Here is a 26,321-nt window from a genome sequence, read left to right on the forward strand (position 1 = left end):
AACTTTTATTGCATAATAAACCATAGGAAATGTACTCACATTCAGTAGGTACCTAACCGCACCAGGTATGTGAGTTAGGGACCTGGGAATGCACGCCCCTTGAGGGTTAGGGACTGATGTGAATGTACAATATATATGTAAAGCGCTGCATAAATTGACAGCGCTATATAAGTACCTGTAATAAATAATTAATAAATACATATGCTACATTATTCAGAATGCTTGAAAATTAACTAAAAATGTATTTTCCAACTGTGTTTCATTATTAATGGATATGTTTCTTTGTCAACCAATGTAACTATCCATGCCAAACCTGCCTGATTCGAAGGGTATTTAAAGATAAACTATTTATAATTAATTAAGATAAAGTAGGAATTTATAAAATTATTTTCATGTTTTATTTTTGCCTGTTCAGTATAACTTTCACCATGTACCCCATACTCATTCACATAGGGGGGCCAGGATATGGGGCCCCCTTGTTAAAGGAGGCTTCCAGATTCCAATAAGTCCCCTGCCTGCAGACCCTCACAACCACCGTCCACCCCCCATGTTGAAGGCATGTGGTCTGGTATGGTTCAGGAGGGGGGTGCTCGCTCATCCCCCCCCCCGTTTCCTGACCTGCTGGGCTGAATGCTCGGATAAGGGTCTGGTAGGGATTATGGGGGGATTCCCTCGCCATTTTTTTAAAAAATCCATACCAGGCCCATTGGTATGGATGGGAGGGGGACCCCCACATCTATTTTTTTTATTTTTTATTTGTCGGGCAACGCTGACAATTTTTTTGACATTCAGCTGTCAGTGGGGAACCCCTCTGACAGCTGAAACATTAAAGAATGTTTCACCACTAAAATACCACATGACCTAATAATATAATTCATGCAGTATTTTAGTAGTTGAGCGGTATCTTACAGTATACTCAGATACCGCTCAGTAAATTATCCCTGTTTGAAGTTCGCAGTCGAACTTTCTGTAGGTTCAAATGTTTGACAGGGGGGTGTTCGGCCCATCACTACAGCTGGGTAGCTGCACTATATTCATCCCTCAAAGTGCATATAAAGTATGCAGGCTTTCAGTCCTTCACCTTCCCTATATTTTAAGGTACAAGGCATGGCTTTCCTCTATCCCCCTTTCTTTTTGCCCTTGCTATAGGGTCCCTAGAGCAACTTATAAGACAACATCTAGGTTATTATTATTATTATACAGTATTTATATAGCGCTAAAAGGTTTGCTCAGCGCTGTACATTATAGTGGGGGACAGAACATGAGACAATACAGTAACAAAACAATACACGAGGGGTTTGAGGGCCCTGCTCTTTCGAGCTTACAATCTAGGAGGGATGGGATAGTGGTACAGGAGGAAGTAGCTATGGGGAATGGAGTGGTAGGAAGAGTGGAGGATATCGGCTGTTAGGTTAGGGTGAGGTAGGCTTCCCTGAAGAGATGGGTTTTCAGGGTGCGCCTAAAGGTGAGGAGGGTAGGTGACACTCTGATGGATTGGGGTAGTGAGTTCCAGAGGATGGGGGAAGTCCTGGAGAAGTCCTGCAGTCAGGCGTGGGAGGTGGAGACCAGGGAGCTAGAAAGTAGGAGGTCTTGTGAGGAGCGAAGATTACTGGTTGGGTGGTATTTGGGTATCAGGTCGGTGAGGTAGTTTGGGGCAGCATTATGAATGGCTTTGTATGTCTGTGTTAGTAGTTTGAATTTAATGCTCAGTGGTAGCAAGGCTGAAGGAGCGGAGCGTTGGGGAGGTTATAGTGTGCGGGACGTTAGGTGTGGTGGGGGGTAGGGCGGTTGCGAGGTCAGAGGAGGGAAGAGTTGGTGGGAGGGAGGCTAGGTGGGGAGGTAGGTTGAGCATTGGCTATGTCCTTAGGATTGCGTCGATCTTATTTTGGAAGTAATTGGCAATCTCGTGGACGGTGAGTGAGGTACAGGGTGGGGGGAGAGAGTAGAGAGTTGAAAGTGGAGAAGAGCCGGCTAGAACAGGTGGAGAAGGTATTGATGAGGGTTACGAAGTAGGCTTGTTTGGCGGCATGGAGGGAGGAGGAGTAGGTGAGGAAGGCGGATTTGTAGAGGGAGAACGCTTGAGGGGATCTGGTTTTGCGCCATAATCGTTCCAGTGCACGACTGCGTCGTTTAAGATTTTTAGTGTGGTCGTTCTGCCAGGGTTGAAGCAGTCAGGGTCTAATGCTGCGTGTGGTTAGGGGTGCTAAGGAGTCTAAGGCAGCCGACAGTGAGTCGTTATATGCAGTAGTGGCCAGGTCAGGGCATGACAGTGGAAGGATACTGTCGTACAGACGGTCAGCTGCAGAGTGGAGAGGTGCCGGGTTCAGGTTGCGGAGGTTACGGCTGGTGATGGTTTGACGTTTGGGGGGGAGGCGTTATAGGACGGGGAGATGGAGAACGTAATGAGGTTGTGGTCAGAGAGAGGGAAAGGGGTGTTTGTGAGTTTGTGGAGGGTGCAGAGATGGGAGAAAACGAGGTCCAGGGTATTCCCATTGGTGTGGGTGGAGGACTGTGTGCACTGTGTGAGTGCAAAAGAAGAGGTTAAGTGGAGGAGTTGGGATGTGGTTGGGTTGTTGACACTGATAGGGATAATGAAGTCTCCAAGTATGATGGTGAGTAGCTCAGAGGAGAGGAAGAAGGGCAGCCAGGCGGAAAAGTCGTCAAGGAAGTGGGATACGGGTCCAGGAGGCCGATAGATTATTGCAATCCTCATAGATATTTTGTGTCCCCATATTGCAGGATATCAACACAGCCTTTTTGCTGATCATATCATGATGTTCATCACCAACCCTAGTATCACTCAACCCCAAGCTCACAGCTCTTCTGACCCAGTTTGACAATCTCTCCAGCCTTTATATTAACCATTCTAAATCAAACATTTTGGATATCTTTTTGCCATCACAAGATCTTTTTAAAACACAGTATAATTGCAAAAAAAAATGTTTGTTTTGGATAGTCTTTTTTGTTATCATACAGTATTCCAAGTGGTGATTTATGTATACCCCGCACTTATAGATATTATTTTATTGGTCATGGAACTTGTTGATGATCTATATTTTAAACTTGCTAACTGATTGTTTGCTTGATGTGTGGAGATGAGGGGGCTTTCCTTTATCAAGGAGTTGTGGTCAGTAGGGATTGGACTCTTTAAACTTTTTGTCTGTTACTGTTGACTGTCACTGCTGCCTAAGGAAGGGTTTTGTGGTGGATAACTACACCTGTCCATATTTTGTACTTTAATGGTGTGCTGTGGATAACTACACCATGTCCATATTTTGTACTTTAATGGTGTGCTGGCCAATTGGAAGATTTCCTTTTCTAGTGACAACTGCAAAAATTAGGTTTTTTTTCTCACTTTCAGTTGACAGGGGTCACTAAAACAAATAGAGAGGGTGATTCTCCTAAGTGTGGACACAAACAGTGATGAAATCATGAAAGGGGGGATGGTGTTCTAACCCTTCACCACTCTATTCAAAACCGAATAAGAGTTTTCCTTTTAAATATTTATAACCTGTTAAAAGTTTCTACTTTTCATTTTCACACCATACACTGTCAGACTGCCATACAATTATGTTGAAATTATGTGAATCATGTGCCTCTGAACAAGAGCAGGTGATTGCCTTTAAATGTGATTAGTTATATAACCTTGAGTAACCTTGCGAATGCTTCACTCATACAGTATGTACAGGGCATCTATAGAGGCATTAGTAGATTATTATTAGTTATATATATATATATTAAAGCAATGTTTATGCAGGAACACATTTGTGTGGTGTACGATTTCAATCATAATTTCAGCTTTTATTGTTTGGCAAATGGAGAATGCCATTTTCTTCCATTTAAAATATAATTTTAAAGCTTATATCTCCAAGACTAACAAAGCCCATCCAACTATCATCACGTTTTTTAGTGTAACTTATTGCATTCATTAAAGCAGGCTTAGATTGTCCTAATTACATGTTATCAACAATTATGATATGTATCACATGCCACAGGCTGACTACAACATTCTAGCATTTTGGAATAATGCCAACAGAGGTGTCAAGTTCCATACTTCCTTGTCACCAGCTGAAGCTCTCGATTTGCAGAACAAGATGCAGCTGTGCCTGCCGAATAATCAAGTTCTCCCATGTATTTTTCTCTCTGCACAGAAATGCGTTTCTGAAGGGATCAGGAAAGCATCATTTGCAATATATTTTTATGCCTATGAATAAGCCTTATTTGCATATGTCGCAACCCCACTTTAATACATGGTTATGATATAATCAAAACAATTGCCTTCTCTGCAATCGTCATTACTTTGTTTTTCTTTCATGAAGTTTATTCCCAACAATTTGTTTTTCATTAAATCAATTTATCTGAGCTAAGATGGGAACAATGCCTGCTACGCAAAAACACTATTTGTTTATTTAATCCTATATCAATGTAATTATGACAAAATCATATGAAAATTATTTTAAAGTGACACCCGTAGGTTTGATCAAAACTCTTTTGGGGGTACATGTTCAATGAAAACATATTGCTGTTACCAGGGGCAGACTGACAACCCATGGGGCCCCCGGGCAATAGGGGATCATGGGGCCCCTGTGTCCTTGCCCAAACTCAAAAAAGTCTATGAAAAAGGTACCAAGGGCATCTCATGGGGCCCCCTACTGACCCGGGGCCCTCGGGCAGTGCCCGAGTTTCCAAATGGTCAGTCTGCCCCTGGCTGTTACTCATAGCAACTGACCTGTTTTTGCTGGTGCACTTGAGAAATCAAAGGTTAGGCACATTAAAACAGAACACTTCCAAGTACTATGTAAACCCCAAAATGTTTTTCAATATGTTTTGGATCATATCTCACTCAATACATCTTTTTGAAGCATATCTTTTTTTTTTCTTGGCAAAGGTTCTCATGTACAGATCCAGTCAGTAAGAACACTACCGGTTGCAGGTGGACAATGCTAAGCCACTGCCTCATAATTAGTCCATCAGATAGGCAGCTCATCAACCAACTGGAAAAGCTCACAACAGAAGGTTTTTATACACTATACCCTGTTCCAAATTATTATGCAAATTCTATTTAAGTGTCACAAAGATTAAATATTTTGTTTTTCAGTTTAACTCATGGATGGCATTGTGTCTCAGGGCTCTTTTGATCACTGAAAACAATCTCGGACACCTGTGATAATTAGATTGGCAGGTGAGCCCAATTTAAGGAAAAACTACTAAAGGAGGGTGTTCCACATTATTAAGCAGAGCACCATTTTCAAGCAATATGGGGAAGAAAAAGGATCTCTCTGCTGCCGAAAAGAGTGAAATTCAATGCCTTGGACGAGGTATGAAAACATTAGATATTTCATGAAAACGTAAGTGTGATCATCGCACTATTAAGAGATTTGTGGCTGATTCAGAGCACAGACGGGTTCGTGCAGATAAAGGAAGATTGAGGAAATTTTCTGCCAGATCCATGCATCGGATCAAGAGAGCAGCTGCTAAAATACCATTGCATAGCAGCAAACAGATATTTGAAGCTGCTGGTACCTCTAGAGTCCCACGGACATCAAGGTGTAGAGTCCTTCAGAGTGTTGCAACTGTGCATAAACCTTCTATTCAGCCACCACTAACCAATGCTCACAAGCAGAAACGGCTGCATTGGGCAGAAAAATACATGAAGACTAATTTTTAAACAGCCCTGTTCACTGATGAGTGCCGTGCAACCCTGGATGGTCCAGATGGATAGAGTAGTGGATGGTTGGTGGACGGCAACCCTGTTCCAACAAGGCTGCGACGTCAGCAAGGCAGTGGCGGAGTCATGTTTTGGGCCGGAATCATGGTTGGCCCCTTTAGGGTCCCCGAAGGTGTAAAGATGAGCTCTGCAAAGTATGTGGAGTTTATAACTGACCACTTTCTTCCCTGGTACAGAAAGAAGAACTATGCTTTCCGTAATAAAATCATCTTCATGCATGACAATGCATCATCTCATGCTGCAAAGAATACCTCTGCATCAATGGCTGCTATGGGAATAAAAGGAGAGAAAGTCATGGTGTGGCCTCCATCCTCCCCTGTCCTCAATCCTATTGAGAACCTTTGGAGCATCCTCAAGCAAAAGATCTATGAGGGTGGGAGGCAGTTTACATCCAAACAGCAGCTCTGGGAGGCTATTCTGACATCTTGCAAACAAATTCAAGCAGAAACTGTCCAAAATCTCACAAGTTCAATGGATGCAAGACTTGTGAAACTGCTATCAAATAAGGGGTCCTATGTTAAAATGTAACGTGACCTGTTAGAATGTTTAAAAAGTTAAAATGTTGTTAAAAGTTTGATTGAAATAGCTTTTGATTTCAGTAAATATGCTGCAAACACAACAAATGACAATTTTCAGTTCTTTACAACCTATAAAGTGTTTTCAAACTTACTGTGCGTAATAATTTGGAACAGTGCATTGTACGTTTTTTATGTTTAAAAAAAATACTGTTATCATTAGGAGGTTTGTTCAATAAAATTTGAATTGTACTCTTAATAGTTGATAACATGAGAATTATGCTGACTGTTATTTACATCAATTATTTAGGTAAATGAGAAAAATATAATTTGCATAATAATTTAGAACAGGGTGTATATTGCCAAAAGTATTAAGATGCCTGCCTTTACATGCACATGAACTTTAACAGCATCCCAGTCTTAGTCCGTAGGGTATAATATTGAATTGGGCCACCCTTTGCAGCTATAACAGCTTCAACTCTTCTGGGAAGGCTGTCCACAGGGTTTAGGAGTGTGTCTATGGGAATGTTTGACCATTCTTCCAGAAACTCATTTGTGGGATCAGACACTGATATTGGATGAGGCCTGACTTATCTCTGCTCTAATTCAACCCAAAGGGGTTCTAGGTGTTGAGGTCCGGACTCTGTGCAGGCCAATCAAGTTCCTCCACCCCAAACTCGCTCATCCATGTCTTTGTGAACTTTGCTTTGTGCACTGGTGCGCAGTCATGTTGGAACAGGAAGGGGCTATCCCCAAACTGTTCCCACAAAGTTGGGAGCATGAAATGGATCGAAATGTCTTGGTATGCTGATGACTTAAGAGTTCCCTTCACTGGAACTAAGAGGCCAAGCCCAACCCGTGAAAAACAACCCAACACTATAATCCCCCATCCACCAAATTTTACACTTGGCACAATGCAGTCTTGCAAGTACCATCCTCCTGGCACCAAACCCAGGCACGTCCATCTGATTGCCATACAGAGAAGCTTGATTCGTCACTCCAGAGAACACATCTTCACTGATCTATAGTCCAGTGGTGGTGTGATTTACATCCGATGCTTTGCATTGCACTTGGTGATGTAAGGCTTGGATGCAGCTGCTTGGTCATGGAAACCCATTCCATGAAGCTCACCATGCACGTTTGTTGTGCTAATCTGAAGGCCACACAAAGTTTGGAGGTCTTTAGCTATTGACTCTGCAGACAGTTGGCGACTTCTGCACACTGTGTGCTTCAGCATGCACTGTCCCCGCTCTGTCATTTTACGTGGCCTACCATTTCGTGACTGAGTTTCTGTTGTTCCCAGTTGCTTCCACTTTGTTATAATACCACTAGCAGTTGAATATTTAGTAGCAAGGAAATTTCATGGATGAACGTATTACACAGGTGACAAACAATCACGGTACCATGCTTGAATTCACTGAGCTCATGAGAGCGACCCATTCCTTTACAAATACTTGTAGAAGCAGTCTGCATGCCTAGATGCTTGAGTTTATACACCTGTAACCATGGAGGTGCTTGGAACACCTGAATCCAGTGATTCGCAGGGATGTCCCAATACTTTTGGCAGTATAGTGTGTGTGTGTGTATATGTATACATATATATATATTGTATTCAGAAAGAAAAAGGTAAAGGAGAATGCTGCAGCTTGGATTTACAAGCCTGGGTGCTGAGCTCATCCTTATAAGACACCATGCTACTCTAAGCATACCAGAATAACATTGCTCTGTTGTACAAGCCCCAGTCAGGGAGGAGCGATTCTGCTTAGGATCAGTTCACAAACAGTTTTCTGTCTGTAACAAGCTCCCCTCTGTCCATGACCTTTTTATCTCCAACTCTGTTAAATACTTGCTATTATAGAAATCTGGCTTTGGAGATTTGACTCTCCAGCTACCCTCTCCCATGCTGGCCTCCACGTTCCCAGTGGATAAAAGAGAGGTGGCATTGGAAACTTTCTATCTCTGCAAAGCGCTTTCTAAGTTCTTGTTTTGTCTTTCTGTCTATCCTGCTCCTCTTTTGGATCTCACTGTATTCATCCTGGTTCTCCAGTTTCCTTGAGGACCGATATGATTTTTCTGCCTCCTGGACCCTGGATTTCTCTACCTGGCTGCCCTACTTCTTATCCTCTGTCATACTTGATGACTTTAACATCCCTGTTAATGCTAACACCCCAGATACCTCTCAACCTTTCAACCTAACTTCATCTTTTGGTCTTACCAACAATTCACATTACAGAGGACGGCTAGATGCACTGACTGCCCTCTACTATTTAGAACATATCAGGATAGCTGGCAGTGAGTTCCTCTAAATCAGTGGTTCTCAACCTTTCTAGCGCCGCGACCCCTTAATACAGTTCCTCATGTTGTGGTGACCCCCAACCATAAAATTATTTTCGTTGCTACTTCATAACTGTAATTTTGCAGTAGGAGGAATAGTGCCACGTCATTGGTGTCATTGGGAGGAATAGTGCCCCATCATTGGTATCAGTGGGAGGAATAGTGCCCCGTCATTGGTGTCAGTGGGAGGAATAGTGCCCCCTTCATTGGTGTCAGTGGGAGGAATAGTGCCCCGTCATTGGTGTCAGTGGGAGGAATAGTGCCCCGTCATTGGTGTCAGTGGGAGGAATAGTGCCCCGTCATTGGTGTCAGTGGGAGGAATAGTGCCCCGTCATTGGTATCAGTGGTAGGAATAGTGCCCCGTCATTGGTGTCAGTGGGAGGAATAGTGCCTCGTCATTGGTGTCAGTGGGAGGAATAGTGCCCCGTCATTGGTATCAGTGGGAGGAATAGTGCCCCATCATTGGTGTCAGTGTGAGGAATAGTGTCCCATCATTGGTGTCAGTGGGAGGAATAGTGCCCCATCATTGGTATCAGTGGGAGGAATAGTGCCTCATCATTGGTATCAGTGGGAGGAATAGTGCCCCATCATTGGTGTCAGTGGGAGGAATAGTGCCCCATCATTGGTGTCAGTGGGGGGGAATAGTGCCCCATCATTGGTATCAGTGGGAGGAATAGTGTCCCATCATTGGTATCAGTGGGAGGAATAGTGCCCGATCATTGGTGTCAGTGGGAGGAATAGTGCCCCATCATTGGTATCAGTGGGGGAGAATAGTGTCCCATCATTGGTGTCAGTGGGAGGAATAGTGCCTCGTCATTGGTATCAGTGTGAGGAATAGTGCCCCGTCATCGGTGTCAGTGTGAGGAATAGTGCCCCGTCATCGGTATCAGTGGGAGGAATAGTGCTCCATCATCGGTGTCAGTGGGAGGAATAGTGCCCCATCATCGGTGTCAGTGGGAGGAATAGTGCCCCATCATCGGTGTCAGTGGGAGGAATAGTGCCTCATCATCGGTATCAGTGGGAGGAATAGTGTCCCATCATCGGTATCAGTGGGAGGAATAGTGCCCCATCATAGGTGTCAGTGGGAGGAGGAATAGTGCCCCATCATAGGTGTCAGTGGGAGGAGGAATAGTGCCCCATCATTGGTGTCAGTGGGGGGAGGAATAGTGCCCCATCATTGGTGTCAGTGGGGGGAATAGTGCCCCATCATAGGTGTCAGTGGGAGGAATAGTGCCTCATCATTGGTATCAGTGGGAGGAATAGTGTCCCATCATCGGTATCAGTGGGAGGAATAGTGCCCCATCATTGGTGTCAGTGTGAGGAATAGTGTCCCATCATTGGTGTCAGTGGGAGGAATAGTGCCCCATCATTGGTATCAGTGGGAGGAATAGTGCCTCATCATTGGTATCAGTGGGAGGAATAGTGCCCCATCATTGGTGTCAGTGGGAGGAATAGTGCCCCATCATTGGTGTCAGTGGGGGGGAATAGTGCCCCATCATTGGTATCAGTGGGAGGAATAGTGTCCCATCATTGGTATCAGTGGGAGGAATAGTGCCCGATCATTGGTGTCAGTGGGAGGAATAGTGCCCCATCATTGGTATCAGTGGGGGAGAATAGTGTCCCATCATTGGTGTCAGTGGGAGGAATAGTGCCTCGTCATTGGTATCAGTGTGAGGAATAGTGCCCCGTCATCGGTGTCAGTGTGAGGAATAGTGCCCCGTCATCGGTATCAGTGGGAGGAATAGTGCTCCATCATCGGTGTCAGTGGGAGGAATAGTGCCCCATCATCGGTGTCAGTGGGAGGAATAGTGCCCCATCATAGGTGTCAGTGGGAGGAATAGTGCCTCATCATCGGTATCAGTGGGAGGAATAGTGTCCCATCATCGGTATCAGTGGGAGGAATAGTGCCCCATCATAGGTGTCAGTGGGAGGAGGAATAGTGCCCCATCATAGGTGTCAGTGGGAGGAGGAATAGTGCCCCATCATTGGTGTCAGTGGGGGGAGGAATAGTGCCCCATCATAGGTGTCAGTGGGGGGAATAGTGCCCCATCATTGGTGTCAGTGGGGGGATTAGTGCCCCATCATAGGTGTCAGTGGGGGGAGGAATAGTGCCCCATCCTTGGTGTCAGTGGGGGGAGGAATAGTGCCCCATCCTTGGTGTCAGTGGGGGGAGGAATAGTGCCCCATCCTTGGTGTCAGTGGGGGGAGGAATAGTGCCCCATCCTTGGTGTCAGTGGGGGGAGGAATAGTGCCCTATCCTTGGTGTCAGTGGGGGGAGGAATAGTGCCCCATCCTTGGTGTCAGTGGGGGGAGGAATTGTGCCCCATCGTTGGTGTCAGTGGGGGGAAGAATCGTGCCACATCCTTGGTGTCAGTGGGGGAGGAATAGTGCCCCATCGTTGGTGTCATTTATGGGAGGAATAGTGCCCCATCGTTGGTGTCAGTGGGAGGAATAGTGCCCCATCATTGGTGTCAGTGGGAGGAATAGTGTCCCATCGTTGGTGTCAGTGGGAGGAATAGTGCCCCATCATTGGTATTAGTGACACCAATGATGGGGCACTATTCCCACTGACACCAATGATACTTACCTTGCAGACCCCTGCTCCAGCCTGGGCTCGCTCGCTCCCTCCCTCTCCCATGGTACCGACACTTACCTGTCAGATGTCTTCCTTCTCCGGCCTCTCTCCTCCTCTTCACTCACTCGATCTTCGCGGTGCCGCTCGGCTCCTCCTCTCCAAGCTCCACCTCCTTGCCGGTGATTGGCCGCCTGTGTGCCTCTCCTGAGCTACAGTGCCGGTGGCCAATCACAGGCGAGGATTGATCTCGAGGTGTGTCCAGATGACAGGGGCGGCATGTCCTCCCGCCCACACCTGGAGACGGCGGTGGCGGCGGCGGCGGCGGCGGCGGCGAGGAGCAGTGTCTCGGTTCCTAAGACCATCGGAAATATGTGTTTTCCGATGGTCTTAGGCGACCCCTGTGGAAGCGTCGTTCGACCCCCAAAGGGGTCGCAACCCCCAGGTTGAGAACCGCTGCTCTAAATGTATATTCTTGAAAATACATACTGGCAGAAAACTGTGACTATTAATGGATACTATGAGTAATACATATTTTTCATTTACTGTACCATAATCAGATGCACATTTGCCTTATATTTATGAAAGCGGTATTTAAACCCAAAATCAAACATTTATTAAATTGCAGCTTACCAATTCTTAGATGTGATGGCTGAATTAGTTTTCATTTTTAGACTTTCTTTCCTTTATTTTCACCTGGCGATCTGGCCAGTAAGTCTGTTGTTTTTCAGAAGAACAATTCCCTGTGATAACAATAAAAATGATTAAAAAAAAATATTAAAGGAACAGTGTAAAAAAAAGATGAAAAAAAGCAAAATAAATAATAAAAAAAAAATCACCCCCATCCTTGTGCTCGCATGCAAAGGCAAGCGGCGGTCCTGTGGCAGTATGTAAACAAAGATTGCACCATGCATGTGAGGTATCACCACGAACAGCAGATCGAGGGCAGGAATTCTAGCACTAGACCTCCTGTATAAATATACAGTAGTGACCTGTAAAGACTTGTAAAGCATCGCCGATTGATATTAAAAATTAAGTAATTTGTCACCATTGCACGGGTATGTGCAATTTTAAAGCATGTCATGTTTCGTATCCATTTACTCAGTGTAACATCATATTATATATTTTATCAAAGAATTGGGCAATGCATTGAGTTTTTGTGCACTACAATTAAAAAAAGTGTATTTTTAAAAACAAAATTGCATTTGCAAAATCGCTGCAAAAATACTGTGTGACATGGAAAAATTCATCTCCCACCATTTTTTTCTCTAGGGCCTCTGCTTTAGAAAAATATATAATGGTCAGGTGTTCAAAGTAATTTTCTAGCAAAAAAACAGTTTTTTCAAGTACACAAAAAGTGTTAGAAAAGGATTGGTCCTCAAGCTGTTAGAAAAGTAGGTGATGTATAGCATAATCTAATGTAGGCCTTGAAATGCCAGGATAGTAGAAGCACCCCCCCCCCCCCAATGACCCCTTTTGGGAAAGTAGACACGTAGACACTCCAAGGTATTTGCTAAGAGGCATTGTGAGTATTTTGCAGATCTCATTTGTTGCCACGTTTTTGGAAAACAAAGAAAGAAAACAAAAATGTAGTTTTCCTTTTCTTTTATTCTTTTTCAAAAACCTGTGATGAAAATGATATCTGCGAAATACTCACCATGCCTCTTATCAAATTCCTTGGGGTGTCTACTTTCCAAAAATGGGTCATTTGGGGGGATGTTTGTAATATCCTGGCATTTTAGGGCCTCCTAAACTGTGATAGGTAGCGAGGAAGTGATATAAGGAAATATATGCCCTTTGAAAGCCTGGAGATAGTCATTGGATTTTGGGAGCCTCTATGTAGCTAGGCTGCCAAATAGTCTTTCACATGCGGTATCCTCATACTCATGAGAAGTAGCAGAATGTGTTTTGGGGTATTACTCCACATTTACCTATGGCATGCATGAGCAATATATCATTTAAGCGTCAACTTTGTATATATATAAAAAAAAAGAATTTTTGTAATTTTCTAAAAATTTGTGGCAAAAAATAAAATGTTCCATGGACTCAACATGCCTCTCAGCAATTTCCTTGGGGTGTTGTGTACTTTCCAAAAAGGGGTAGTTTGGGTTTTCTTGTACTGCCCTGGCATTTTAGCACCTCAAGAAATGTGATAGGCAGTCAGAAAGTAAAAGCTGCGTAAATTCCAATATATATACCATAGTTTTTAGACGCTATAACTTTCACACAAACTAATTAATATACACTGTTCAAAACAATTACAGGAACACTTTGAAAACACATCAGATCTCAATGAGGAAAAATATCCTGCTGGATATCTATACAGTTATGGACTGGATAATGTGTTAGGAATGTAAGGATGCCCCATCAATTGATGGAAATGAAAATTATCAACCTACAGAGGACTGAATTCAAAGACACCCTGAAAATCAAAGTGAAAAAATTATGCAGCAGGCTACTCCATTTTGCTGAAATTTCATTGCAGCAGCTAGAAAATGGTACTGAGTAGTTTGTATGGCCCCCACGTGCTTGTATGCATGTCTGACAATGTCAGGGCATGCTCCTAATGAGACGACGGATGGTGTCCTTGGGTATTTCCTCCCAGATCTGGACCAGGGCATCACTGAGCTCCTCGACAGTCTGAGGTACAACCTGGCATCGTCGGATGGAATGAAACATGATATTCCAGAGGTGTTCTAATGGACTTAGGTCAGGAGAGCATGGGGGCCATTCAATGCTATCAATTCCTTCATCCTCCAAGAACTGCCTGCATACTCTCGACACATGAGGCCGCCCATTGTCGTGCACCAGGAGGAACTCAGGACCCACTGCACCAGTGTAGGGTCTGACAATGGGTCCAATGATTTCATCCCGATACCTAATGACAGTCAAGGTGCCATTGTCTAGCCCAGGGGTAGGAAACCTGTGGCTCTCCAGCTGTTGCAGGACTACAAGTTCCATCATGCCTCTGCAAGTTATAGCTGTAACTGTCAGTTTTGTAATGTTGCAATGCCTCATGGGAAATGTAGTTCCACAACAGCTAGAGAGCCGCATGTTGCCTACCCCTGGTCTAGCCTGTAGAGGTCTGTGCATCCCTCCATAGATATGCCTCCCCAGACCATCACTGACCCACCACCAAAACGGTCATGCTGAACGATGTTAGTGGCAGCATAATGTTCTCCACGGCTTCTCCAGATCTTTTTACGTCTGTCACATGTGCTCAGAGTGAATCTGCTCTCATCTGTGAAAAGCACAGCGTGCCAGTGGTGGACATGCCAATTCTGATGTTTAATGGCAAATGCCTATCAAGCTCTATGGTGCCAGGCAGTAAGCACAGGGCCCACTAGAGGATGTCAGGCTCTCAGGCCACCTTTATGAAGTTTGTTACTGATTGGTCAAAAACATTCACACCAGACAGCTGAAGGTAATTTTTTAGGGCTCTGGCAGTGCTCATTCTGTTCCTCCTTGCACAAAAGAGCAGATACCAGTCCTGCTGATGGGTGAAGGACCTTCTACGGCCCTGCTCAGCTCTTCCAGAATAACTGCCTGTCTCCTGGAATCTCCTCCATGCTTTTGAGACTGTGCTGGGAGACACAGTAAACCTTCTGGCAATGGCACGTATTAATGAGGAGTTGGACTGTCTGTGCAACTGTAGGGTCCAGGTATCAACTCATGCTATCAGTAGTGACACTGACCCTAGCCAGATGAAAATCTAGTGAAAAACAGTCAGAAAAGATGAATAGGGAAAAAAATGTCAGTGGCCTCCACCTGTAAAACCGTTCCTGTTTTGGGGTCGTCTCATCTAGTTCACCTGTTGTTAATTTCATTAACACCAATGCAGCTGAAACTGATTAACAACCCCCTCTGCTACCTAACTGACCAGATCAATATCCCAGGAGTTTAATTGACTTGATACTATACTCTGAATAAAAAGTGTTCCTTAAATTTCTTTTGAGCAGTGTACATGTATTGGGATTTTTTTTTACCAAAGACATGTAGCAGAATACATTCTGGCCTAAATGTATGACTAACTTTGAGTTTACTGGATATTTTTTCTAACCAAAAGTAAAAAATATCATTTTTTCAAACTTTTTGGTCTTTTTTCGTTTATATCACAAAAAATAAAAAATCCATTGGTGATAAAATACCACCAAAGGAAAGCTCTATTTGTGTGAAAAAAGACATACATTTCGTTTGGGTACAGAATTGTGTGACCGTGCAATTACCAGTTGAAATAGCGCAGTGCCGTATAGTGAAAATTGCCTGGTCATTAAGGGGGGTAAATTTTCTGGAGGACAAGTGGTTAACACTTAACTTCTCTCACCCCTATCATCTCAACAAAATAGCTGAATGAGGTGACCATACAATTTGACCATAATCCCTGCAAATCTGATTGATACCTCAACTGAGTTTTGCTATGAATCCAAAATATGCCCATCTTAAAAATCCTTGTTTTGTGGGACTTTTTCAAAAATGATTCATATGTGTTGAGTAGAGACAAATACCTCCAAAATATTCTGAATATATTCTGGTTAATTCAACATGTAAAAAAATAATCATATCACTAAGTAGCATTTACAGTTATCCATAGCAGCCAGTTAGAAATCATTTTACTGAAGACACACTAACATAAGTTGGAATGTTACAGGTTGCTATGGATATTGATGTTTGCCCTTAGTGCTTTGCCTGTGTTACTTTGTTGATGAGCTTTTTTTAACTTCATTCGGGATTTGCATTTCAATACAAGTCTATGGGAAGGAGATTGAAGCAGGTAAAATGCAGGTCATAAGGATTTCAACTGCAAATAAAATGTAATTGTCACTGAATTCTAAATAATATCAGAAGCATTGCAAACTGATATCAAACTGATACCATTGACACAAGCCCAGAACTCATTGACACATTCCCTAAATATGGCCATATGTACTGTTAATGCAATTCTACCCCCACAGGGGCTGTTTGATAATACTTGTTCCCAGTGGTTGCCCTGACCTTGCAAGCCTCCCAAAACCTCTGACACGTAGTCATATTTCAACAATATGAAATAATAATGCAAGAGACACAGTTCTTTATTAACACCTCTATATTAGGCTTGTTCGAAAGCATAGACCATAGAATGAAGGTTTGAGAGGTACATCCCTAGTTAATACATGAAAGCAAAACACTGATAAAATGGAAATAACCAAATAGCAATGGTTAACAGATTATATGGTCACAAATGGTACGTTGTTACTATGCAACTGCAACACCAGCAGCAGGTGGGGGAAGAAAAGGCTTGTTGATGTATCGGCTCCCTCTGGGCCACAATAGTGAATGCAAAGAATTCTGTAAAAAAAAAAAATAAATAAATAAATATATATATATATATATATATATATATACACTAGCATAAATGGGTATAAACACCATAATTTGACTAACAATGGCTTAGATGGGAAGAGGTCCCTTTAACTAGAAATAGCAACTTGAGTCCTGAGATGTTTAAAGTTCCTGATGTGAGAGTAGCCATCGTCTTCTGCTATCAATGGTGGAGCCCATACACAGTAGTGAGTAATGGTAATTCAATGAAGGTAACAGACTGTGGTAAATGCTCAAAGAAAAGGTCTCTTCCTATTGAGGTGTAAAGGTGTCTGCATGCAGCGTCTCTAGAGTGTTGTCAAAAAGAGGTTGGGCAACAGCCCACTCACTAATCCCATGGATAGCACAGCCTCCTAGGAACAGGGTTCTTGCACAGGCTCTTGGCTGTTTGCAGAGAAGTGCAGAGTTACCTCCTGACACACTGTCAATGCAGCAAGCAGAGATGACTGGATGAAGACTGGATAGTGACAGTCCTGATGCAGAGAAGCTGATGTGATCCCAGTGTGGCGATATGCATCACCGCTGTGCTGAACTGGTATGCAGGGTTCTGCAGTAGTAGCGCCAGCAAACTGTAGGAAAGAAAGAAAGAAAGAAAGATCCTGACATACCACTGCTAAAAAAAAACACGTTTTAGGACTTGCAGCAAGAAAAAAAAAAGCTTAACATAAAATCCTAAAATAAAGGCCTTGTCAATATAAAATAAAAACCAATACACCTCCACAAAAAATAAAAACCCTAAACAACCAACCCCTGGAACAAAAACTATTTTTTTAAAAGGAAGCCATGCAGAACCACAAAAAAAAGCTGATATGGACTGTACAAAAGCTCAAAGTGACTGCGAACCTTAAAGTATAACTAAAGGCAAAACGTTTTTTTTTTTTTTTTTTCGACAGAATAGAGAGGGATTAGGGCACCTTTCAGTTTTTGTTGCTGTCTGTGCCACCCTTAGGGAGATTCACCAGCTCTATTTGTCCTGTTTACCATTATCATTGAAAGAAAAGAAAATCCCAAATTATGGGATGTTCCCAGAAAAGTAATAGAGGGGAAATCTTCCAATGGGGACACTAGTTCTGGTGACCTGAGGATCCCCAAAGAATTCCCATAATTTGCAGGGATTTCCTCTCACTTCCTGTTTGGCTATGGACTTACCCTTGCTCTGTCCAAAACGAATAAAAAATTTTTTTGCCTACAGTTCTACTTTAAATAAATCACAAAATAAAATAAAAGACAAAAAAAGTTTCCTAAATGGCCCTAATCCCTAGTTATGCAGTCTGTCAGCTTTCAATATGTTTTCCCTACAACAGCTTTTCCTTATTGGTTCTTCCAGGCTTGCTGGCCATAGTTTATAGGCCATGCAGTGCATTATGGTTTATAGCTGGCACTGGGCAAACTTGGCACAATGTAACTAAGCTTATCTCATATTTTATAGACTGCTGGAGACACTGAAAATCACTGCAGTAGTTGGTTCTACTACAGTGATGGCTGTGATCTTCTGGTCCTGCTGAGAGGGGCAGTGAAATTGCAGTCTCCACCTTGTCTAGTCAGAGAATGCCTTGTACTCATTAAAAACAAAGGGGTTCTATGATTGGTAACAGTGCCAAGTAAGCAACAAACTAGGGTCAGTGTGCAGAGGGTAAGTCACTCGCACAGAACCCCAGCCAACTAATACAGTGGTTTTCAGCTTCCCCTATGACCCATCAGGTATGAGACCAAGCTGGACTTGTGTAAGTATGCAACACAGATCATTGCCAGAGTTCAGCTTTAAAAAATAGTTCTCCTGGGTGAATCTGCTAAAAAAAATCACCCAGATCACAAATTTAAAACCTGCAGGATTCTCCTCTACCCCATGATAGTGAAGAACTTAAACCTTGTCCCTAATACTGGTGCATATCAATGTTTGCTCTATCAATGAACTTATCTTGTTTGATCAATGTGTACTTAGGCAAGACTTACTAAGATGTTCAGCTGTGTTTTGGCCCTTTACTGTCAATAGCAATTAAGTTCAGGTAACCCAACATAATGTGACTTTCAATAAGCATTATCCTCCTAGCAGGGCTTTTTGGGTTAATGCAATTACTTGTCATTAAAATCCAGATTAGCACGGATCACAGGTTTACAAACATGTGCTGTACTGTCCGTTGGCTGTTAGGTCTTACATGCCAAGATTGGAAGAACATTTAAAAAGTATAACACAGTACTGTCACAAAATATTTAGCAGCATGTGAAATATTAGTTCACTGAAATTGATGTGTGTTACTTTACCAATATTGATCAATGTTGTATGTTGTTTTAAGAACTTTTGGGTTTTTTTTGGGCGGCCTAACTTTTTTTGGTAAAATGTATAATTTTACATTAATATGTAGCTTTTTATTTTATGTTACCAATACAGTGGCACCTATCCAATGCAAAAAAACAGTTATTTAAGTGAAAACATATAATAAAGACAGGCACTTGCTAGATTCCTTATAATACCTAAAAAATTCATAAATACAAATTTGTGCAGAGTAGAAAACAAAAAAATTAGAAATAAAATACAAGTGAAAGTCCGCCAGAGTGTATAACCCAACACCACAAAATGATGTAATCCAATCTCTCCAACTCTTCAACACTTGTGTCAAAACAAATGTGCACTCGCCAGAGGGTTTTGACCCCTTTTTATAGGTAGATCAAACAGCATATGATCTCCCAAGGGTGCTTTAGGTCAAGGAGTGGAATCCATGTGCTTCTTCAAATGATCAGGTTAATATGGCATACTCAGCATTGAAGCAGGGAACACCCATTAAAAGCATCTAAGTGTAGTATTTATTTAAGGTATTGCACATAAAAAAGTAAAAAAAAAATGCACTCACATTACAAGGTGCCTATATTACCAGCATCAGTGTATACAGCCTATAATGGATGTTAATCAATGCACCGCCTCCGTTGGCCGGCATGCATTCCAAGCCTCCGTTCCATGGGCTAGATGTAACGATATACCGGACCAAGAAGTGACGACCCCAGTGCTTCTATGTACGTTTCACCAGAGCTGTGTCTTCTTGCCCTCACTTAGTTCCTTTTAATGGTTTCTTGCTTCATTACTAAGTATGCCATATTAAGCTGATTGTTTGAAGAAGCATATGGATTCCACTCCTTGACTTAAAGGACCCTTGGAGATCATACGCTGTTTGACCTACCTGTAAAAAGGGGTCAAAACCCTCTGGTGAGAGCACATTTTTTTTGGACACAAGTGGTAAAGAGTTTGGGAGATTGGGTTGATCCCACATCCATTGAAGGACTTACATCATTGTGTGGTGTTGGGTTATACATTCTGACAAACTTTTACATTTATTTTATTTCTCATTCTTTTGTTTTCTACTTTGCACAAATTTGTATTTATGTATTTTTGAAGTATTATTAGGAATCTAGCAAGCACCTATCTTTATTTCAGATTTATATTTTATATTATTAAAACACACAAGATAAGACCATAAATCATAAGTATCAATGGGATCTTTAGTATTTGAATTGTGTATATGTCTATTCACACCATGTACAACTGTTAGTGAGCTCTCTTTTTCACAGTGGAAGTTATTTAATTATCACTTCTAATTCTGTTATTGGTCGCACTTAAATTTCTCAGCAGATAACTTTTTTTTATTCTTCATTCCTATTTTTGTCCTTTAATATTCTTTTTTTTAATGGTTTAGTTTTGGAAGCTAAAACTATGTTTAAAAGTTATTTGATTGTATTTTGCATGAAATGCTTTACAAAACATATTCAAAGCATGCTACTTGTATATAGTATGCAATAAGGTATAAAGGAGTATTTACTTCGATTTTCATGTTCTAGCTGTTAATGCACACGGCAAAAAGGGTCAGTAGATTTCTTCTTTCACTAAACTGACCTTTTAGATAGCAAACAAGTTGGGTTGCCAACCATAGCCAAGACGGTTAACCAACAGTACAGCCACAGTACAGACCAGATGTTCATACAAAACCTACTCTCTGTAGTACTACTGTAAGCATATATTATGCAGTACCTGGAATGCCTGTATCAACTACCACTCCATGTACTCAGCTTGAGCATTAGGCTTCATTCAATGGCCGTAAATAAAAATGTATATACAAGTGTTTTTTAATTATGGATCTGAATGCAGCTGCATTGTTTTCAATGGAGCCAGTCACACAGGTGCGTAAACATGCACTGCATTCAGCCCCATGACACAGAATTCAAAACTCTGCACCTTTCTTAGGTAAATAGGAAATGCAGGTTATCGGTAGTCTTCTCCTCACACTGACAGCTTTACAAGATTATGCACATAAATGATGTGAAAGTGGTAAACCCAAATACTCCTGCGCTTAGGGATGGACTCTATGTCATAGGGATCACACAACAAATGTCTTGGAATACGCACGCCTTGTTGCCCTCAAAGAACCGGGGAGTCAAAAAGTACTAATAGAGAAAAACAAAACAGAGGGTGCACCGGCCTTGTGCATTACCTTTAAAAATATGTTTATTAAATTTAAAAAAAGGCATTCTACTCGCAAAAGTACATGAATATAAGCACATCATATGAGACCACTCTGTCCAATTCGCACTGCGTTTCTGAATGGTGATAAGAATGATGGACAACCAACATGTCTGACGCGTTTCGAGGGCTAGCCTTTTCCTCAGAGCCTAACTCAACTTAGGCTCTGAGGAAGAGGCTAGTCCTCGAAACGTGTCAGCCATACCTTCTTTTAAATTTAATAAACATATTTTTAAAGGTAATGCACAAGGTCGGTGCACCCTCTGTTTTGTTTTTCTCTATTATGCATATAAATGCATGTATATGTATTTGTAAACATGTAAATGAAGTCTAACCAGTTCCCAACCGCGCTACAGCCAAATGATGGCTACAGCGCGGTCGGCTAGTTCTGGGAGGGCGTCCATGTTCCTCCCAGAACCACATCCCCCGTGCGCCCCCTAGAACTAAGGAACGGGCCAATCACAGCCGCTTTTACCATGTGAACAGCTGTGTCCAATCACAGCTGATCACAAGGTAAATAGAAAATGCCGGTTATCGGCAGTCCTCTCCTCACACTGACAGCACGTGAGGAGAGGAGAGTCAGTAAGCGGCATTTCGCAGGGGGACATCTACACTGATCATCAAGGCACTGATCATCAGTGTCCTGGTAATCAGTGTAATCCCATCAGTGCAGCCAATAGTTCCCATCAGTGCCCATCTGTGCTTGCAATCAGTGCCCATTTGTGCTGGCGATCAGTGTCCATCAGTTGAATCAGTGATCATCAGTGCCCTTCAGTTGAATCAGTGACCATCAGTGCTGCCTATCAGTGCCCTTCAGTTGAATCAGTGCCCATCAGTGCAGCCTGGCAGTGCCCATCAGTGCCACCTAACAGTGCCCATCGGTGCTGCCTAACAGTGCCCATCATGGTCACCTACCAATGCCCATCAGTGCCACCTAACAGTGCCCATCATTGCCACCTATCAGTGCCCATCAGTGCTGCCTATCAGTGCCCATCAGTGCTGCCCATCAGTGCCACCTAACAGTGCCCATTAGTGCTGCCCATCAGTGCAGCCTATCAGTGCCCATGAGTGACTCCTCATCAGTGCCTATAAGTGACCAACAGTGAAGGAGAAAAATTACTTATTTACAAAACTTTATAACAGAAATTAAGAAAAACTTTTTTTTTTTGCTCTTTTTTAGTTCATTTAGCAAAAAATAAAAACTCCAGTGGTGATCAAATACCACCAAAAGAGAGCTCTATTTGTTTCAAAAAAAAGGTAAAAATTTAATTTGGGTACAGTAAAGTATGAGAGAGAAAATTGGTCTGGGCAGGAAGGGGATAAAAGTGCCTTGTAGGCAAGTGGCTAAACAAAGGGGAAACATAACCTTATGTATGCATACGCATATTGCATTTAAACACATCTATACATAAGTGTTTTATGATCATTACACAGGAACTTTTCTCCTAGAAAACACATGTAATAACAACAGCAAAATTTGTACTGCTGTGTGAATTGGGCCTAAGGAGATCCTGTATTCTTTAGTTAAGTTAAAGTACAGTATATACAGTTTAAACCCAACTACTAAACTCTCATATTTACAAATTAATATAATTTTTAAAAGTTACTTTCCGTATTTTTTAGATCTGCAGCTTTCATTAAAATAATACCTAGGCATCCTGCCATGGTAACAATGCTCTGCCCCTGTCTTTTAATTGTGCTCTTGCACTGTCATATTGTTACACGAGTTCTGGAGGGAAAATACAAACTGCCATTTCAACACATTATGTAGGCATGGTCCACTGTTGGGACCGTCCGGAAATTCACCCTAAGAAATGCCATGCAGCTATGTAGACAGAGAGTCTAAAGCTGAGTATACATCGGTCCAAAATTCGATCTGTGCGTGACCCTCCCTGTTCAACAGAAGTTGAGAGGATTCTTCCATCTACCTTGCTTGTGTGGATGGAGGAATCTGTTCATTTTTTTATTCGGCTGCCAGCTGAACAAAAAAACCATGCATGTGTACCCAGCTTTAGAGGTTTGCGGACAGTGGTAGTACTGAAATGTAACAAATAAATAAAGGGTAAAAACAAGTACAGGTGAAACTCGAAAAATTAGAATATCGTGCAAAAGTTAATTTATTTCAGTAATGCAACTTAAAAGGTGAAATTAATATCTGAGATAAACTCATTACATGCAAAACAAGATAGTTCAAGCCGTGATTTGTCATAATTGTGATGATTATGGCTTATAGCTCATGAAAACCCCAAATCCACAATCTCAGAAAATTAGAATATTGTGAAAAGGTGCAATATTCTAGGCTCAAAGTGTCCCACTCTAATCGGCTAATTAAGCCATAACACCTGCAAAGGGTTCCTGAGCCTTTAAATGGTCTCTCAGTCTGGTTCAGTAGGAATCACAATCATGGGAAAGACTGCTGACCTGACAGTTGTGCAGAAAACCATCATTGACACCCTCCATAAGGAGGGAAAGCCTCAAAAGGTAATTGCAAAAGAAGTTGGATGTTCCCAAAGTTCTGTATCAAAGCACATTAATAGAAAGTTCTGTGAAAGGGAAATGTGTGGAAGAAAAGGTGAACAAGCAGCAGGGATGACCGCAGTCTGGAGATGATTGTCAGGAAAAGGCCATTCAAAAGTGTTGGGGACTTTCACAAGGAGTGGACTGAGACTGGAATCAGTGCATCAAGAGCCACCACACACAGACGGATCCTGGACATGGGCTTCAAATGTCATATTCCGCTTGTCAAGCCACTCCTGAACAACAAACATTAGAAGCGTCTTACCTGGCCTAAAGAAAAACAGACCTGGTATGTTGGTCAGTGGTCCAAAGTCCTCTTTTCTGATGAGAGCAACTTTTGCATCTCATTTGGAAACCAAGGACCCAGAGTATGGAGGAAGAATGGAGAGGTACACACTGCAAGATGCTTGAAGTCCAGTGTGAAGTTTCCACAGTCTGTGTTGATTTGGGGAGCCATGTCATCTGCTGGTATTGGTCCACTGTGCTTCATTAAGTCCAGGGTCAACGCAGCCGTCTACCAGGAGATTTTGGAGCACTTCATGCTTCCTTCCGCAGACGAGCTTTATGGGGATGCTGACTTCATTTTCCAGCAGGACTTGGCACCTGCCCACACTGCCAAAAGCACCAAAACCTGGTTCAATGACCGTGGGATTAGTGTGCTTGATTGGCCAGCAAACTCGCCTGACCTGAACCCCATAGAGAATCTATGGAGCATTGCCAAGAGAGACATGAGACCAAACAATGCAGAAGAGCTGAAGGCCGCTATTGAAGCATCCTGGTCTTCCATAACACCTCAGCAGTGCCACAGGCTGATAGCTTCCATGCCACGCCGCACTGAGGCAGTAATTGCTGCAAAAGGGACCCAATCCAAGTACTGAGTACATATGCATGCTTATACTCTTCAGAGGTCCGATATTGTTCTATGTACAATCCTTGTTTTATTGATTGCATGTAATATTCTAATTTTCTGAGATTGTGGATTTGGGGTTTTCATGAGCTGTAAGCCATAATCATCACAATTATGACAAATCACGGCTTGAACTATCTTGCTTTGCATGTAATGAGTCTATCTCATATATTAGTTTCACCTTTTAAGTTCCATTACTGAAATAAATGAACTTTTGCATGATATTCTAATTTTTCGAGTTTCACCTGTATATTGTTAAAAAAAAACCTTTATTTTTTTTATGATACACAGAGCCTCGGGGAACCCCTAAAGAAAAATCAAGAGGAGAGGATAAACTGTATTATACTGTATTAAATATACAGTAGAAGTCTGACAGACAGCATATACACACTGTTAGGCTCCATGCACATTAGCTGTTTTTTAAGCTCCTAGAAGCTATTATAAGCTTTTTTTTAGAAGCTAACAGGATAATTCTATGTGTTTATGTGTATGCATGTACTGTAAAAATGCTAATAAAATGCTAACGCTCCTAAAAGCTTCTAAATGCTGCTACAAGCCAGCCCAAAAATGCTATTGTCAGCATTTTTCAACCAGCATTTTTTTCTAGCATTTTGTGAGCTTATAAAAACTGCTAATGTGCATAGAGCCTGTTTATTTGTTTAAATTATATTAAAAAGTAAATTCTCTGAGGATACAATAAAATTAATCTTTATGAATAAAGAAAAATCCTGTGCAGTGGGTGGTGTATGTTGATGTAGTGGCTGCTGCTAGCACCTAACACAAATTAGTGTGATGTATGAAAATAGATTAATGCTAAGCTGCCAATCCTGCTTCTATTTGTGATATGGAAACCAGCCGAGGTTTTTGCGTTGGTGTGCTACAATACACCTCCCACCTACTCAAGGTGATACAAGAAAAGTGCTGCATGGACAATCCTGCCTCCAATTGAGATTGGAGTAACCAATACTGTGTGTTAGTGATTGATGTGCTATGGTGCACCTCCCCCCACCACAAAACGTGAAATACTCTATACAACCAACTTGAACAATCAAAGCAACACATCAAACTAAAAATAAAATAAAAGTTGAGAAAAATTAAAAGAAATGAATCACTGACACTTTTTAGATTTTTTTTTTTAAATTTTTCTCAACTTTTGTTTTATTTTTATTTTGATGTGTTGTTTTGATTTTTTTCAAGTTGGTTGTATAGAGTATTTCACATTTTGTGGTGGGGGGAGGTGCACCATAGCACATCAGTCACTAACAAACAGTATCGGTTACTCCAATCTGAATTGAAGGCAGGATTGTCTGCACAGCACTTTTCTTGTATCACCTTGAGTAGGTGGGAGGTGTAGCACACCAACACAGAAACCTCGGCTGGTTTCCATATCACAAATTGGAGCAGGATTGGCAGTGCAGCATTAATCTGTTTTCAAAATGAATCTTAAATCTAGGTTCACACCTAAGTGTTTTTTCCGCAGCGTTTTTCAGAAATGTACTACAGTCCATTTAACATGATTTCCTATGGGGCACATTCACATCTCTGGGTTTTCACCCAGTGCATTTTTTGGAAAGGGGCAGGGACTTTTTTAAACACGAAAAGTTGCATTTTTGGTTCTATAGACTTCAATGGAGACGCTGCAGAAAAGAAAAACATTTTTGTTGCATTTTTTCCGTGTTTTGAGTTTTAATCTGCCTAGCAAAAAAAAAAAAAAACACAAAGTGCATCAAAAACGCTGCAAAAAACACATGTGCAAAAAGCACTGCAGAAACGGATCAAACGCAATTGCATAGGTGTGAACCTAACCTTAGACAAGATGTACTTCCTGTATTTTGGCATTTTGAAGAACCGACGGAGAGGAACAACCTGAATGGCATAAAATT

Source organism: Staurois parvus, unplaced genomic scaffold, assembly GCF_062004578.1.
Source record: "Staurois parvus isolate SC_StPar_1 unplaced genomic scaffold, SC_StPar_1.0 ptg000229l, whole genome shotgun sequence".
Classification (NCBI taxonomy): domain Eukaryota; kingdom Metazoa; phylum Chordata; class Amphibia; order Anura; family Ranidae; genus Staurois; species Staurois parvus.